General features: G+C 40.2%; 1 protein-coding gene across 1 annotated transcript in view; it reads left to right on the top strand.

Annotated features, from left to right (window-relative positions):
* The first annotated feature begins 4,230 nt into the window (after positions 1-4,230).
* Positions 4,231-13,035, top strand: part of mchr2 (melanin concentrating hormone receptor 2) — a 47,332-nt gene continuing 38,527 nt past the window's right edge. The window contains 1 exon segment of the mRNA NM_001310106.1: positions 4,231-4,443. The gene's annotated coding sequence lies outside the window, so the exon portion shown is untranslated.

The following is a 13,035-nucleotide window of genomic DNA, read 5'->3' on the forward strand; positions in this document are numbered from 1 at the left end:
GTTTATTGGGAGAGTTGTGGCCCAGAAGATACGTCTTGTAAACTTGTGCAAAATATTAACACTGATAAATTATTAGCAAAATCTCATAAGCAACACCCAAAAAACCCTCAAGAGCCCAGCAGCTGGGGGGGGTGATGTTTGGAACCATTTCAGCAAAAGTGCTGCCTTGTTTGTTACCCAATCCACTCTCTCAGGAAGCTTTTAATGTCCCTGGTCACCTGACCTTGCTGTGTGAGCTACAGCGTCTAGAATTTCTATAATTTGGTCACAAGCCTGTCTTACCTAGCAGTACCTTGTGTCTGACAGTGTTCAACTGAATTTATATATCATCTGGGCCTGACCACAAAGTTTCCTTCTGCCTATCCCTCAGGTCTACATAGCATAAAAACCACCACAATTTTATTTCAGGTTTATATTTGTTTCAACATATCTGTGTCTCTCTGTCCTTTTTCATTAAAAAAGAGAAAAAGCAGTATCAGCACAAGATGAAAACTCATTTTACCGTGTCAGAACAGCATCCGTAAAGGCATTTACGCAGCTTGTATCAAACTTTTAGTTAGCACTAATGATGCTAGCAACAAAAGACATCAGATGTGTTTCCTATGTCTATACGACAGAAGCACAGATTCTGTCAAATGTAGTGTTTTGTGACCCCAAGATCTAACGTCTAAGAGCAGTAACTGTCTACTAGTGTACCAGTCTATAATTTTTGTGTTCTCTAAGGGCTCTACATTCATTAAATCACGAGTTCGAATCCCGAATAGGAAAAATTTGGATTGGATACAATAATTTCTGAAGATTGCAAATATCACGAAAATGCTTACGAAAAAATCGTATTAGTCACGATAATATTGTATAGTTACATAGTTACATAGGGTTGAAGAAAGACCAGTGTCCATCAAGTTCAACCCATCCAAGTAAACCCAGCACACCTAACCCACACCTACCAATCTATACACTCACACACATAAACTATAAATACAACCACTAGTACTAACTGTAGATATTAGTATCACAATAGCCTTGAATATTCTGATTGTTCAAGAACTCATCCAGGCCCCTCTTAAAGGCATTAACAGAATCTGCCATTACCACATCACTAGGAAGGGCATTCCACAACCTCACTGCCCTCACCGTGAAAAACCACCTACGCTGCTTCAAATGGAAGCTCCGTTCCTCTAATCTAAAGGGGTGACCTCTGGTGCGTTGATTGTTTTTATGGGAAAAAAGAACATCCCCCATCTGCCTATAATCCCCTCTAATGTACTTGTACAGAGTAATCATGTCCCCTCGCAGGCGCCTCTTTTCCAGAGAAAACAACCTCAACCTCGACAGTCTAACCTCATAGTTTAAATCTTCCATCCCCTTAACCAGTTTAGTTGCATGTCTCTGCACTTTCTCCTGCTCATTAATATCCCTCTTAAGGACTGGAGCCCAAAACTGCACTGCATACTCAAGGTGAGGCCTTACCAGGAACCTATAAAGGGGCAAAATTATGTTCTCATCCCTTGAGTCAATGCCCTTTTTTATACAAGACAGCACTTTGTTTTAGTAGCCACAGAATGACACTGCCTGGAATTATACAACTTGTTATCAACAAAAACCCCTAGATCCTTCTCCATTAAGGATACCCCCAACACACTACCATTCAGTAGATAGTTTGTGTTTATATTATTTCAACTGCCATTCCAGCATCGAGGTTCCTACTCACCTCCACATAAAAGGCGACTAAATTAGTCTGGCAAGATCTGTTACACATAAAACCATGCTGGCACAAACTAATAGTATTGTGAACTGCAATGTATTCAAGTACCCTATCCCTTATTACCCCTTCCAAAAGTTTTCCTACTACTGATGTCAGACTAACAGGCCTATAGTTTTCAGGCTGAGAACGGGATCCCTTTTTAAATAACGGCACCACATTAGCAATTCTCCAGTCTCTCGGCACCATGCCAGACCTCAATGAATCCTGAAAAATTAAGTGAAGAGGTTTGGCAATCACAGCGCTCAGCTCATTTAATACCCTGGGATGAATCCCATCCGGCCCTGGACCTTTGTTTACCTTTACATGTTCAAGTCTCTTTTGAATTTCCTCCCGAGTGACCCATGCGTCAGTAGCTAAATTACTAGAACTGGGCATATTAAAAGGGAAGCCTTCATTATCTGGCTCCTCAGATGTATAGACAGATGAAAAATAAGAGTTCAAAATTTCTGCTTTTTTCCCCGTTCTCATCAACCAACTTACCCCCCCGTCATAATAAGGTTCCCACCTCTTCTTGCTTCATTTTTTTACTATTCACATAATTAAAAAATAATTTTGGATTCTTTTTACATGCCTTAATAAATGTCCCCCCAGGTGTTACGAATTTAGTAATGTATATATATAACATAAATATATATCATCTTTATTAAATTTATAATTATTTGCACCTGAGGGCTTTTGTCAGCAGCTTTAAAAGGTCCACCTAAGGGTTCCTATTTAAAAAAAGACAACCTGCTTAAAGAAAAATTCCGCCATCCCACAATGAGACACTTTCAGCTGAATCCAGAAGCAGAGCTGAGGGTGCCTCAGTTCTCTGTCTTACGAGACAGGTGCATTTGCAGACTACTGTGCTTATTGGCAGGGTGGTCAGAGGTCTTAGGGCAGCAGAAGAATACACCACTGCTTATGTGCTTATGATCTACTTATACAGCTATGGACATTAATTTTACCCAATGACAAAGGCCAAATACTTCCTAAATTCTCTGCTTGATGTATTGTCTTCCGTGGTTTTTATTTTGTTCTAATATTTCCAAACCACTCTACAAACAATATGTTTTTTGGAGGGCACACCACATGCACAAACACAAAGCAATATCTTTAAAAAGAAATTGGTGCAAATGAGAATCTAATTCCCGCAAAGGGAAATTATAGGCAGCAGTGCATCAGGCAGAGTGATTTGGAAATTAGTAAATGCACACCTTATTAATTCAATTATAATTAAATTATAGAGTCAAGGAAGCAAATGGTATATTAACATATAATGCTATTAATATAGTAAGTAAGTATTAACAAACAAGAGTTTCACAGTTCAATGCATTATATACATACCACCAATTAACCTTGACACAACAAAGCAGAAATAGATAAAGCAAACACGTCTGGATTAAGAAAACCCCTTTGTCAAGGGGATTCAAAGAACTTAATTTTGAAACGTTGGGGTTTTCTCAATCCACACGTGCTTTTTCTATACCTGCATTTGTTGTGTGAGGGATAAAATGGATTTTTATATTAATTTTAGTTTTTTTTTTTTTTTAATGTTACTGGTCCTGCTTGTGCAGCCTGTGGATCACTGTAGTTTTACTTGTAGTAAAACAAAACACAATCCTGCTGCTAGCTCATAGTAAGTCTTATTGCAAGCTTCCAACAAAACACACACAATAAAAAAATCCTGTTTCTAAGTGACTAACTACTACAGCTTATTTCCCTCTCTAACATAATTAAAGCCCAGCATCATAGCTCCTAAAAATAAACAGCAACCCTAAACCTCGAATAACAGTATAAATAGCATATACAGATTTCTTAGGCATAGATTTTATTTTCATATATAATTTCAAATATAAGTTTAGTTAAAAAAACACTATACAGGAAACAGTTTGATACACACATACTATTTTTTTTACTTCTTTTTAAACCTGATAAGAATCAAATAAACACTGTTAAATCCAGCAGAGTAACTAAAGAGTACAGAGCCCCTCCACCAACACACCGTGACCTTCTCCTCAGCCCTCCTGCCGGCTCATGTTCCCCACTCCCCACCCACTCACAGGTAAGAGAGGGATTTATATGCTACAGTATAGAGCAAGCAGACCTTGCGGTATGCCCACCCACACACACACAACTGTGGGGTCTGCTTCCTCTATAGTTACAGCAATGGTTAAATCCTAACCCATTAAAAAATGGCACATAACTCTTAAAAAGTTTGGCTCGAAAAGGAAAACAATCTGTCTGCTACATTAAAAACTGTGCATGCTTACAATAAATGTATCAAGAGGAAGCAGCTGCAAGGCACTCAACAAAGACTAGAAATAACGGTCCAATAGTTTCCTTTCAGAAACCATCAGCATTTCCTGACAGCTCCAGCCAACCTTTTTTCCTGAACTGAGAGAATGCCTGTAGATTGGGTTTTGTGCAAAGCTGACAGGAGAGGGACTAGCAGCAGAAGTCAACTGCTTCCCTGCTCTGAGCAACCATCTGCCTTCTTAGTGGACAGCGACGTGGTGCTGAAAAGAGCTGAAGCTTCCTTTACCTGTCATTTCTTCTCTGAAGCTATATAGGCATACACTGCAGTGGGTAACTTCAACTTTTTGATGATTTGTCTCTATAGTTATGGCAATTTCCTCATCTACATTTGGAATGTAAGGTCTAACTAGCAGATTTACAGCTTTCTCTCCCACAGCAAGGTAAGTAATATAATTATAGTGATTTCTTCTTTTCATCCTTATTATGCTTTATCATATGCTGTCATAGGTATGTGCAATTGTGCATTGCATACAATCATTTCCATTTCTATCATCATTGCAATTTATTTTGATCATTTTCAAAGGATTTTAATGTTTATGATATTAGTCACGACAGAAGGCTGCTATCACGTAACAGTGAGCAGTGGTTTCAGGAAATTAAAAGCTGATATTGTAGGCTGATAAATGAGACATTGCAATTAAAGGAATATAGCAGCAGTATTATAGTCTGAACATTAAGTTTTCATTTTAACCGTGCAATCATTTTATTTCAAGTAACAGAATTCTGCTTGATAAATAGAGTTTAATGTTTCTTTCTAAACACAGCTTCAGTAACACAAGCTTTAATCCACTGGGACTAGAAGGATGGGGAGACTGAAAATGGAAATTTACATTTTCTTTTCAGATTTTTGGCAATTAGTGTCACATTGAGCGTTATATGTAAAAATACATCTTAGTTTTCTAAACATTTGTGCTTTTTGTCTCTTGTGCATTGTTGTTTATATCAGAAAGGCTATATTGTTTGTAGACCTTATTACAACATCAGTCATTTTTTAATCTGACTTTGTTTTATACAATAAGATATACAGCTATTAATTTCCAGGTTATCCTTTGCTGGACCACTTTTATAATCCATTGGTTTGGCACAGCAGATATTTACATATAAATGCAAGAAACAAATACATCTATAATCCTTCATCCTTCATACTCAGTCAAATGACACTAAACATATTACTTTAGGTGAGTTATTTATTTGAGGATATTTGTTTATTTTCTTACATTTTTATATTTACCAACAGTGGGTGTAGAGGAAGATATCATGTACCATTATCTAAAACATTCACTAAAATGTTTAAATGAATATATAGGCTAGCATTGGTACTTTAGTCAATGGAAAATAATATTTAAAGAATTTAGTTTTTGAAATGCATTCATAGATGAAACTTACTTTACTTAATATTCCATGCTTTTTGCTATTGTAACGAGATTGGAGCTTTCCTTATGTGGTGCTATGGTTCAACAAGCAACAAGGGATCCTCTTTCCAGCGAAGAAACTGCAATGGTAGACAAGTTTATGGGGCATGGTATTTAGGATAAGATTTTAGAATATGTTTCGGATCATAATACTGTAATACTGTGTATGCTAACATGGTTTTATGTGCAATGGATCCTGCCAAATCCAGACAAATATTATTACACCCCAGAAACATTTTACCAGAAACCTAGACATTGATGTTACAGTTTGCTGTAACAGGATGCTACTGATTACATTTATGAATAATGGTTTTGAGCATACTATTTGTAATTGGATAGAAAGTCAGATGAAGTATACATTGATCAGAATGTGTTCTAGTTTGATTAGTGTTGTTAATGGATCAACTAATGGGTCTGGCCTTGGTCCACCTCTTTTTAATTTATTTATTAATGACCTTGAGATTGCCATTGTAGATGTGTTTGCAGACATTTCAAATTGTGCAACAGTAGAAGTTTCATTTTCCATTGTTAAGACATTGGGGGGCTGCACAAAATATTGGCAAATGAGGTTCTACATTGATTAATGCAAGGGTTATACACTTGGGCGATAACAACATGAATTCTACTTATACACTTTGTGCAACAAAGTAGAGGTTTCGTTGCACCAAGTCAAAAAATGTGGAGTTTTGTGACTTTTCTGCGACTTTTTCCCAAACTGACTTTTTCAGTTCAGACTTTTTAGTAAATGTCAGTTATTCATAGAAATGAGTTTATTCGATTTTTAATAAAGACAAAAATGAGAATAGTTAGAGTTTTAGTAAATCTACCCCTAAATGAAATTCTGTTGGGGGCCAAGACAAAGCAGATCTTCACTGACACATTAGGGTTGATTCACTAAAGTGTGATAAGCGTTATCGCATGCTTTTTTGCGTTAAAATTGACGTGAAAAAAAAACGTGCAATTTGCTAAGGTATTATCGCATGTGTTAAGTCGCATATCGCGTGCATTAAATAGCGCGCAACCAAATGCATTAATTTTAACTCATTGCGTTAATTAGCTAATGAAAAAAATAGTAAGGCATGATTCACAAAAGGGCATGAAGTGTTAAATGCGTTAATTAGCACACAAATCTGTGCGTATTTTAGCTCCTAATTGGGGGAGGCGTTGTGCAGAGCACATTTTTCATTTTTTCGTGGAAAAAGGCAAGATGGAGTTTGCAATGGGGTTTTTGCTCAATTTGGAGGAGGAACATCAAGTCCCCGAGCCTTCCAGAGTGATGTGGCCTCACTTTTTTCGTGAAAGGGCCACTTTAGAGGGCTTAAGCGAGGATGATGTGATCAGGCGCTACAGGCTCAATAGGGCGGTAATACCCAGCCTGTATGAGCTGCTGGAGCCTTCTCTGCAGCCACTGACTCGTCTGCAGCCACTGACTGGTCAAACTGCTGTGCTCCCTTTGGCCATTGGCAGTTTCCAGGGGGTTGGGGTGGTTTACGGGGGGGGTGTCACAGCCTACCTTTTCTCGGTGCCTTGGCCAGGTCCTGGACGCCATACGCTCGGTGTCTGGGAATTTCATCTCATTCCCCAAAAATCAGAACGAGTGGAACGCCATGAAAAGGCATTTTTATGGGGTAAGTGGCATCCCCAATGAGTTGGGTGCAATTGATTGCACCCATGTGGCGGTTAACCCCCCCCAAGACAGGGAGCATATTTTCCACAACAGGAAAAGCTACCATTCCCTCAATGTGCAAGTGGTGTGCGATGCACATATGAACATCCTGAGCATTGTGTCTGGGTTTCCCGGCTTCTCTCACGATGCTTATATCCTAGGGCAGTCTGATTCTTTTGAGACAGGACAAATGCCTCACGGGTGGCTGTTAGGTAAGTATTTGTGTCATGTATAGCACAACTTGCCCACATTTGCTTTCTGTCTCCCACTGTCAAACCAGGCCCTGCCTGCCATAAGCTTGTTTTTCAATTTGTAAAGTGCCCTCTTTTGCCACTGGGAGAGTCAAAGCAGCTGCTTGTAGTGTCAGTATCTAGCACAACTTGCCCACATTTGCTTTGTGTGTCCCACTGTAAAACCAGTCCCTGCCTGCCATAAGCTTGTTATGCAATGTGTAAAGTGCCCTCTTTTGCCAGTGGGAGAGTCAAAGCAGCGACTTGTAGTGTCACCTATCAGTCTCACACTGTCACATCTGTTGAAAAAGGGCCGTGTTTTGACAGAGGGAGACTGAAAGCAGCTTATTTGTTTGCAGCATCTTATTTTATTTCAGAGATGCTGGCTACCCTTGCTCTAGGTGGCTCATCACCCCCATTCACAGGCCGCGTACACGGGCTGAGTGTGCTTTTAACAAAGCACATGTCAGAGCATGGTCCGCTGCCTGGATAAGTTTGGAGGCAGCCTCATGTACAGCCCCTCTAAAGTTGCCAAAATTGTGGCTGCGTGTGCTGTACTGCACAATAGGGATGTAGCGCACCTCAAAAAAAAAGTTCGCGAACGCGTTTGCGAACTTCCGCCAAAAAGCGCGAATATTCGCAATCTTTGCGAACCCCATAGACTTCAATGGGAAGGCGAAATTTAAAACCTAGAAAAGCCATTTCTGGCCAGAAAGCTGATTTTAAAGTTGTTTAAAGGGTGCCACGACCTGGACAGTGGCATGCAGGAGGGGGATCAAGGGTAAAAATGTCTCTGAAAAATACTTTGTTGACACAGCGTTGCGCAAAAACGCAAGCTATTCTAGCGGAAATACGCTGCGTTTTTTGCTATTTCGCGCTAAGCACCATGGAAACGGGATTTGCTGAAAAATGCCATGTGTGGCTTGTGCGGCATTTTTAGGCAGAGAAAAAACGCAGCGGAAAAACGCCATGCGAACCCAAATTGCAAACATACGCGAAAAGTTTGTGAACTTGCGGACTTGCGAACGCCCGATGTTCGCGCGAATTAGTTCGCCGGCGAACAGTTCGCTACATCTCTACTGCACAATCTGGTGAACCGGCATGGCTTACCAGGCGATGTGTCTGAGGACCTGGAGGACCCCATACATCCCCAAGATCCTGTCCGAGGTGCGAATGCCAGAGGGAATGAAGTCCGGGGACAAATCGTTACCAATTACTTTTCCTGTAAGTACCTACAATTTTTAATCCCATAAGAAATACCAAACAACTTCTCCAAAAAAAAGGTTTTATTTACAGGAAATTAGTTGCCCACTTCCAAAATAAATGCTTTGAGTAGGTGATTCCCCCACCCCCAACACAAATAGCAAAAACAGAAAGAAATATTTACAAAAGAACATAGGCCTAAGAAAAGATAGGTTCCACAGATCCCTAATGAGGCACATTTAATATTATTCTTTTACGAAGCTGCCTAGTAGGAGCTGCAGGAGCGGTAGCTGTGCTCTCACCACTAGAGCATGTTGGCTGAAGTTCCTTTTGTGCCTTTTCTTGCAAGGCAATTTGTTGCTCTAGGAGAGAATTTTGCCTAGCCAACAATGCCACTTTTTGACGTTGGACTTCTAAACGCTGCTCTTGCAGGCTTAACATGGCAGCCTCGTGTGCAGCTTGGTGTCCCTGACTGGCATTGTAGGCATTAGTGGCCACACACAAGTCCACATGCAATGTGTCCAACTTTTTCATTAATGCTTTATTATGCCTAATTAGGGATTTGTGGAACCTATCTTTCTCAGGTTCCTGGGGGGGCCACATTAGCTGTGCTGGTTCTGGCCTGGGTTGTGACCTGCTGCTGGGGAATGTTGGCCGGCTCCTCATCTGAAAACAAGGCCACATCGCTGCCACATACGTGTGACCCTCTCTCACTTGCCTCCCCACTAAAAGTTTCTCCTTCAATTGCAGGATCACATTGTGGGGAGTGGAGCAGAGATGAAGAGTGTTCAGCAGAGCATCTATGATTTATTTTTTTGTTATTATGTTCATGATGCCAGGCAAACTTCATGGACAATCATGATTGTCATTTGTTATAAAACATGAACAAGTTTATTTTGCAAAAACTATTTGTGGACATTGATTCCTTCCAAATGAGCTAAAAAGGTAAAATGTTTTGCCATACAGAGTGCAAGGGCAAAATCAAGTTGAAAATATTTACTGTCCAAAAGTAGAAGATGAACTGACTGCACCTAACCCAGCAAGACACACTTGGCAAATAATACACCTATCTTATTAGCAATACACTGCACTTCTGTAATTGAAACACCTGCAATATGCACGGACACAATTCACTATTATGCCACTGCACAAGCCTAACACAAAACACAGGTCCAATAAAATTTGGTAACAATAATACCTGGAATGGGAGCAGATGATGATTGTCTGCGTCTGCTCGTGCCAGGTGGTGGTAAGGATGAATCTGTTGTAGAAAACATTGTATTACATTAATAGTAAGCTTCTCTGCAAGAGTAAATACACTTGTATTAATGTCATTACACCTAGCTTGGCCAACATTCCTGTCCGAATCGAAGGTGCCGGACATGCCACTCACGCTCTCTGTGTGCAGAAAAGGGAGGAGAAGCTCCTCATATTTTGTAAGAAACACTTTCTTTGCAGGGCCACCTCCAGTTCCAGATCTAAATAAAATATAGGAATGGTTTTATTGTGTTGGCTCCAATAAGCAAGCCCATAACATGCAGTCACTTTTTGTTACTCATTGTTACCCCAATCAATTCCCTTTACTTTCAAGTGTAACAATACTAAGGGGGAAATTTATTAAGACACGAACGCTCTGAGCGTATTTTCACCGTTTTTTTCGCACTTGAGCGACTTTTTCGTACTCTTGCGCAAAAAATTCGGAAAGGTTCTGCCACTGTTTACAATCATTCGGTACGAAAATTTCGGGACTTTCGGATCGCCAATACGATATTATCGTGACTAATATGATTTTTGCGCATGCATTTTTGTGATATTTGCGATCTTCAGAAGTTATCGTATCCAATCCAAATTTTTCCCATTCGGGACTCTAACTCGTGTTTTAATGAATGTGCCCCTAAGGCATGCTCTGACACTAACCCTACTAAAATGCTGCAAGTTGCTGCTTAGTGGCCTCGCTAACTCCCATCACTCTCCCTTATACTCTGCATTAAACAATACTTCCACAATAATCCTCCTTGATGAAGGAGAGTACAGGACATTAAGTATTTTGGGAAATATTTCTTAAATGACCCCCCTATTTACTGTCCTAACTTGTTGTTCTACTCCACAGCTTTGAGGACATAAGTTGCGCATAATAATAGGCGTGCCATACATACATTACATACAAGTAAAGTAAGTAGGAAAGCCAAAAAGGAAGGAAAGACAGTAAGCCAAAAGGAAAAGCCGATTGAGGAAAAAAGCAGATGAGGAAGTGTTAAATAGAAAGATGAATGTAAGATATTTACCTGTATCTGGAGTCCTCTGCCAGCTTTTTCTTCAGGACCCTCTTTATGTCCTGGTAGCGCTTCTTGCAGTGTTGGACACTGCACAGACAGACCCCAATCCTGTTTATGTGGTCTGCTATGTCCCCCAACACCTTGTTTTTAACAGCTGTTGGCGTCTTGCCAGCATATTTGCCAATAATTCTATGAAATACCCGCATGAGCCTCTCCACAAGAGCCTCATTTTCAAACTCCGAAAACTTTACGTTTCAGAGTCTGCTCTCCTGTTGTCTCTTCCAGCTCCTTTTTGGTGATGAGTGGGGTGGAAGCTCCTCGCTCTCCTCTCCACTGGCTTCCTCTGGCAGATAATCCCTCTCAGTGCCCTCCACATCCGACACATCTGGGCTGCCGATGAAGCCAGGCCTCACTCTCTCAGTGTCACTGCTGGAGCTGTGTGACAAGGCAGCTGGAACACTTGCAAGGTGTTCCCTCCTTTTTGCCACCCTTTTCACTCTGCTGGCTCCCACACTGCTCTCCATCGCTTTGTGTTGCTCTGCCAATTGCGCACCTCCACCTTTTGTGCAAAAATGCACAAAATGGCGCTAGTTATGTGGTACCGCGTGCGTCAACTACCGTGCGTGCGTAAATTAGCTCGCACGCGACAAGTAGCGCACGTGCGTTAATTAGCGTGCGCGCGAAAAGTAGCTCGTGCACGTTAATTAGCATGCGTTGCGTCAAATAACGCAAACAGCATCGCGTCTAAAGTAACGCAAGTATCCTTTTAGTGAATCGTGCATTAAGATGCGAAAAATAAGATGCGAGAACATTTTTAACACATGCTATAAATAGCGCTTGTTTTAACACACCTTAGTGCATCAACCCTATTATGTTTACATACATGTTATTCTATTCACTGGTCTCTAAACATTGGGTGTGCAGTTTACTAAAGCTGGCCATACATTTCAATCTTTTTGCAATACTGGACTGATCTGATCAGTTGGCCCTCTGGCCAAAGCAGTCCTCACTCCAACAGGAATTTTAAACATGCTTGATCAATATCTGCCCAATTTTTAAATTGGTCATGCAGACACGTCAGAGGGACCCATAAACGGGCCAATAAGCTGCCGTCTTGTGTCAGCAGTTTTTGTCGACCCATTTTTTGCCACCTAGAATATGCCAAACTTTTTGTTAACAAAAGAAAAAATAACTGAAGTTATAATAAATAAGCACAGCATTGTGCAAAGTGCACTTTTGAATGCAATCCCCATGTTTTTGCCCCTAAAACCTAAAATTTTCCATGTTGTATCAGTTACTAGGGGGAGATGCAGGTAATGTAATTGTGACTACAATTACGCTAAAGTTTTTTGCATTCAGTTGATGCCTTTTCTGGTGTTAGCCCCGAGGGTAATTTGCCAATTCTTTTAGCATATCTGTGCTGCACCTGTTGACCTTAATTTTGCTTGATGCTTCCAGTACCTTGTTGGAAGGGTCTGCAACTCACAGCACTTCTGTTACTACTACTACTATGTGGCTAATCCTGTCTCATCCTCAAATGTTGCTCCATTATTAAAGCTTATACATATTTTGGCACCAGAAGCTGTGAGCACCCAGACAGAAGGGGATCTTCTTTCATAATTTTTCATCTGAAGCTCAGTGAGACAGGAAGGACAAAATAAATTAAGAAAAGAACTGCAAATATTTAGGCAACTGTTAGGAGGCAGATTTATCAAAATGTGAGATTAGAGTTCACCACAGAAAAACTCACCCAGTTTCTATTCATTAATATAGGATTTTTAGAAGCGTATTTACCAATGTGTGGAAGTTCTTCATTTGATAAATACGCGTGCACAAAATCCCATAGTAATGAATAGAAAAGTGTGAGTTTTTTTGTGGCAAGCTCACATTTTGATAAATCTGCCCCTTAGTATCCATGATCTCTAAAATCAGTTGGTGCAATAGAAAGATGAGTTCCATTTATCCAAAAAACAATGTCATAAATGAACATGTACAGTGAAATATATTTTATATACTACCACAACATAGTAACATAGTAACATAGTAAGTTGGGTTGAAAAAAGACATACGTCCATCAAGTTCAACCATAATGCCTATACCTAACCTGCCTAACTACAAGTTGATCCAGAGGAAGGTAAAAAACCCCATCTGAAACCTCTCTAATTTGCCTCAGAGGGGAAAAAAT

The sequence above is a fragment of the Xenopus tropicalis genome, chromosome 5 (genome assembly GCF_000004195.4).
Source record: "Xenopus tropicalis strain Nigerian chromosome 5, UCB_Xtro_10.0, whole genome shotgun sequence".
Classification (NCBI taxonomy): domain Eukaryota; kingdom Metazoa; phylum Chordata; class Amphibia; order Anura; family Pipidae; genus Xenopus; species Xenopus tropicalis.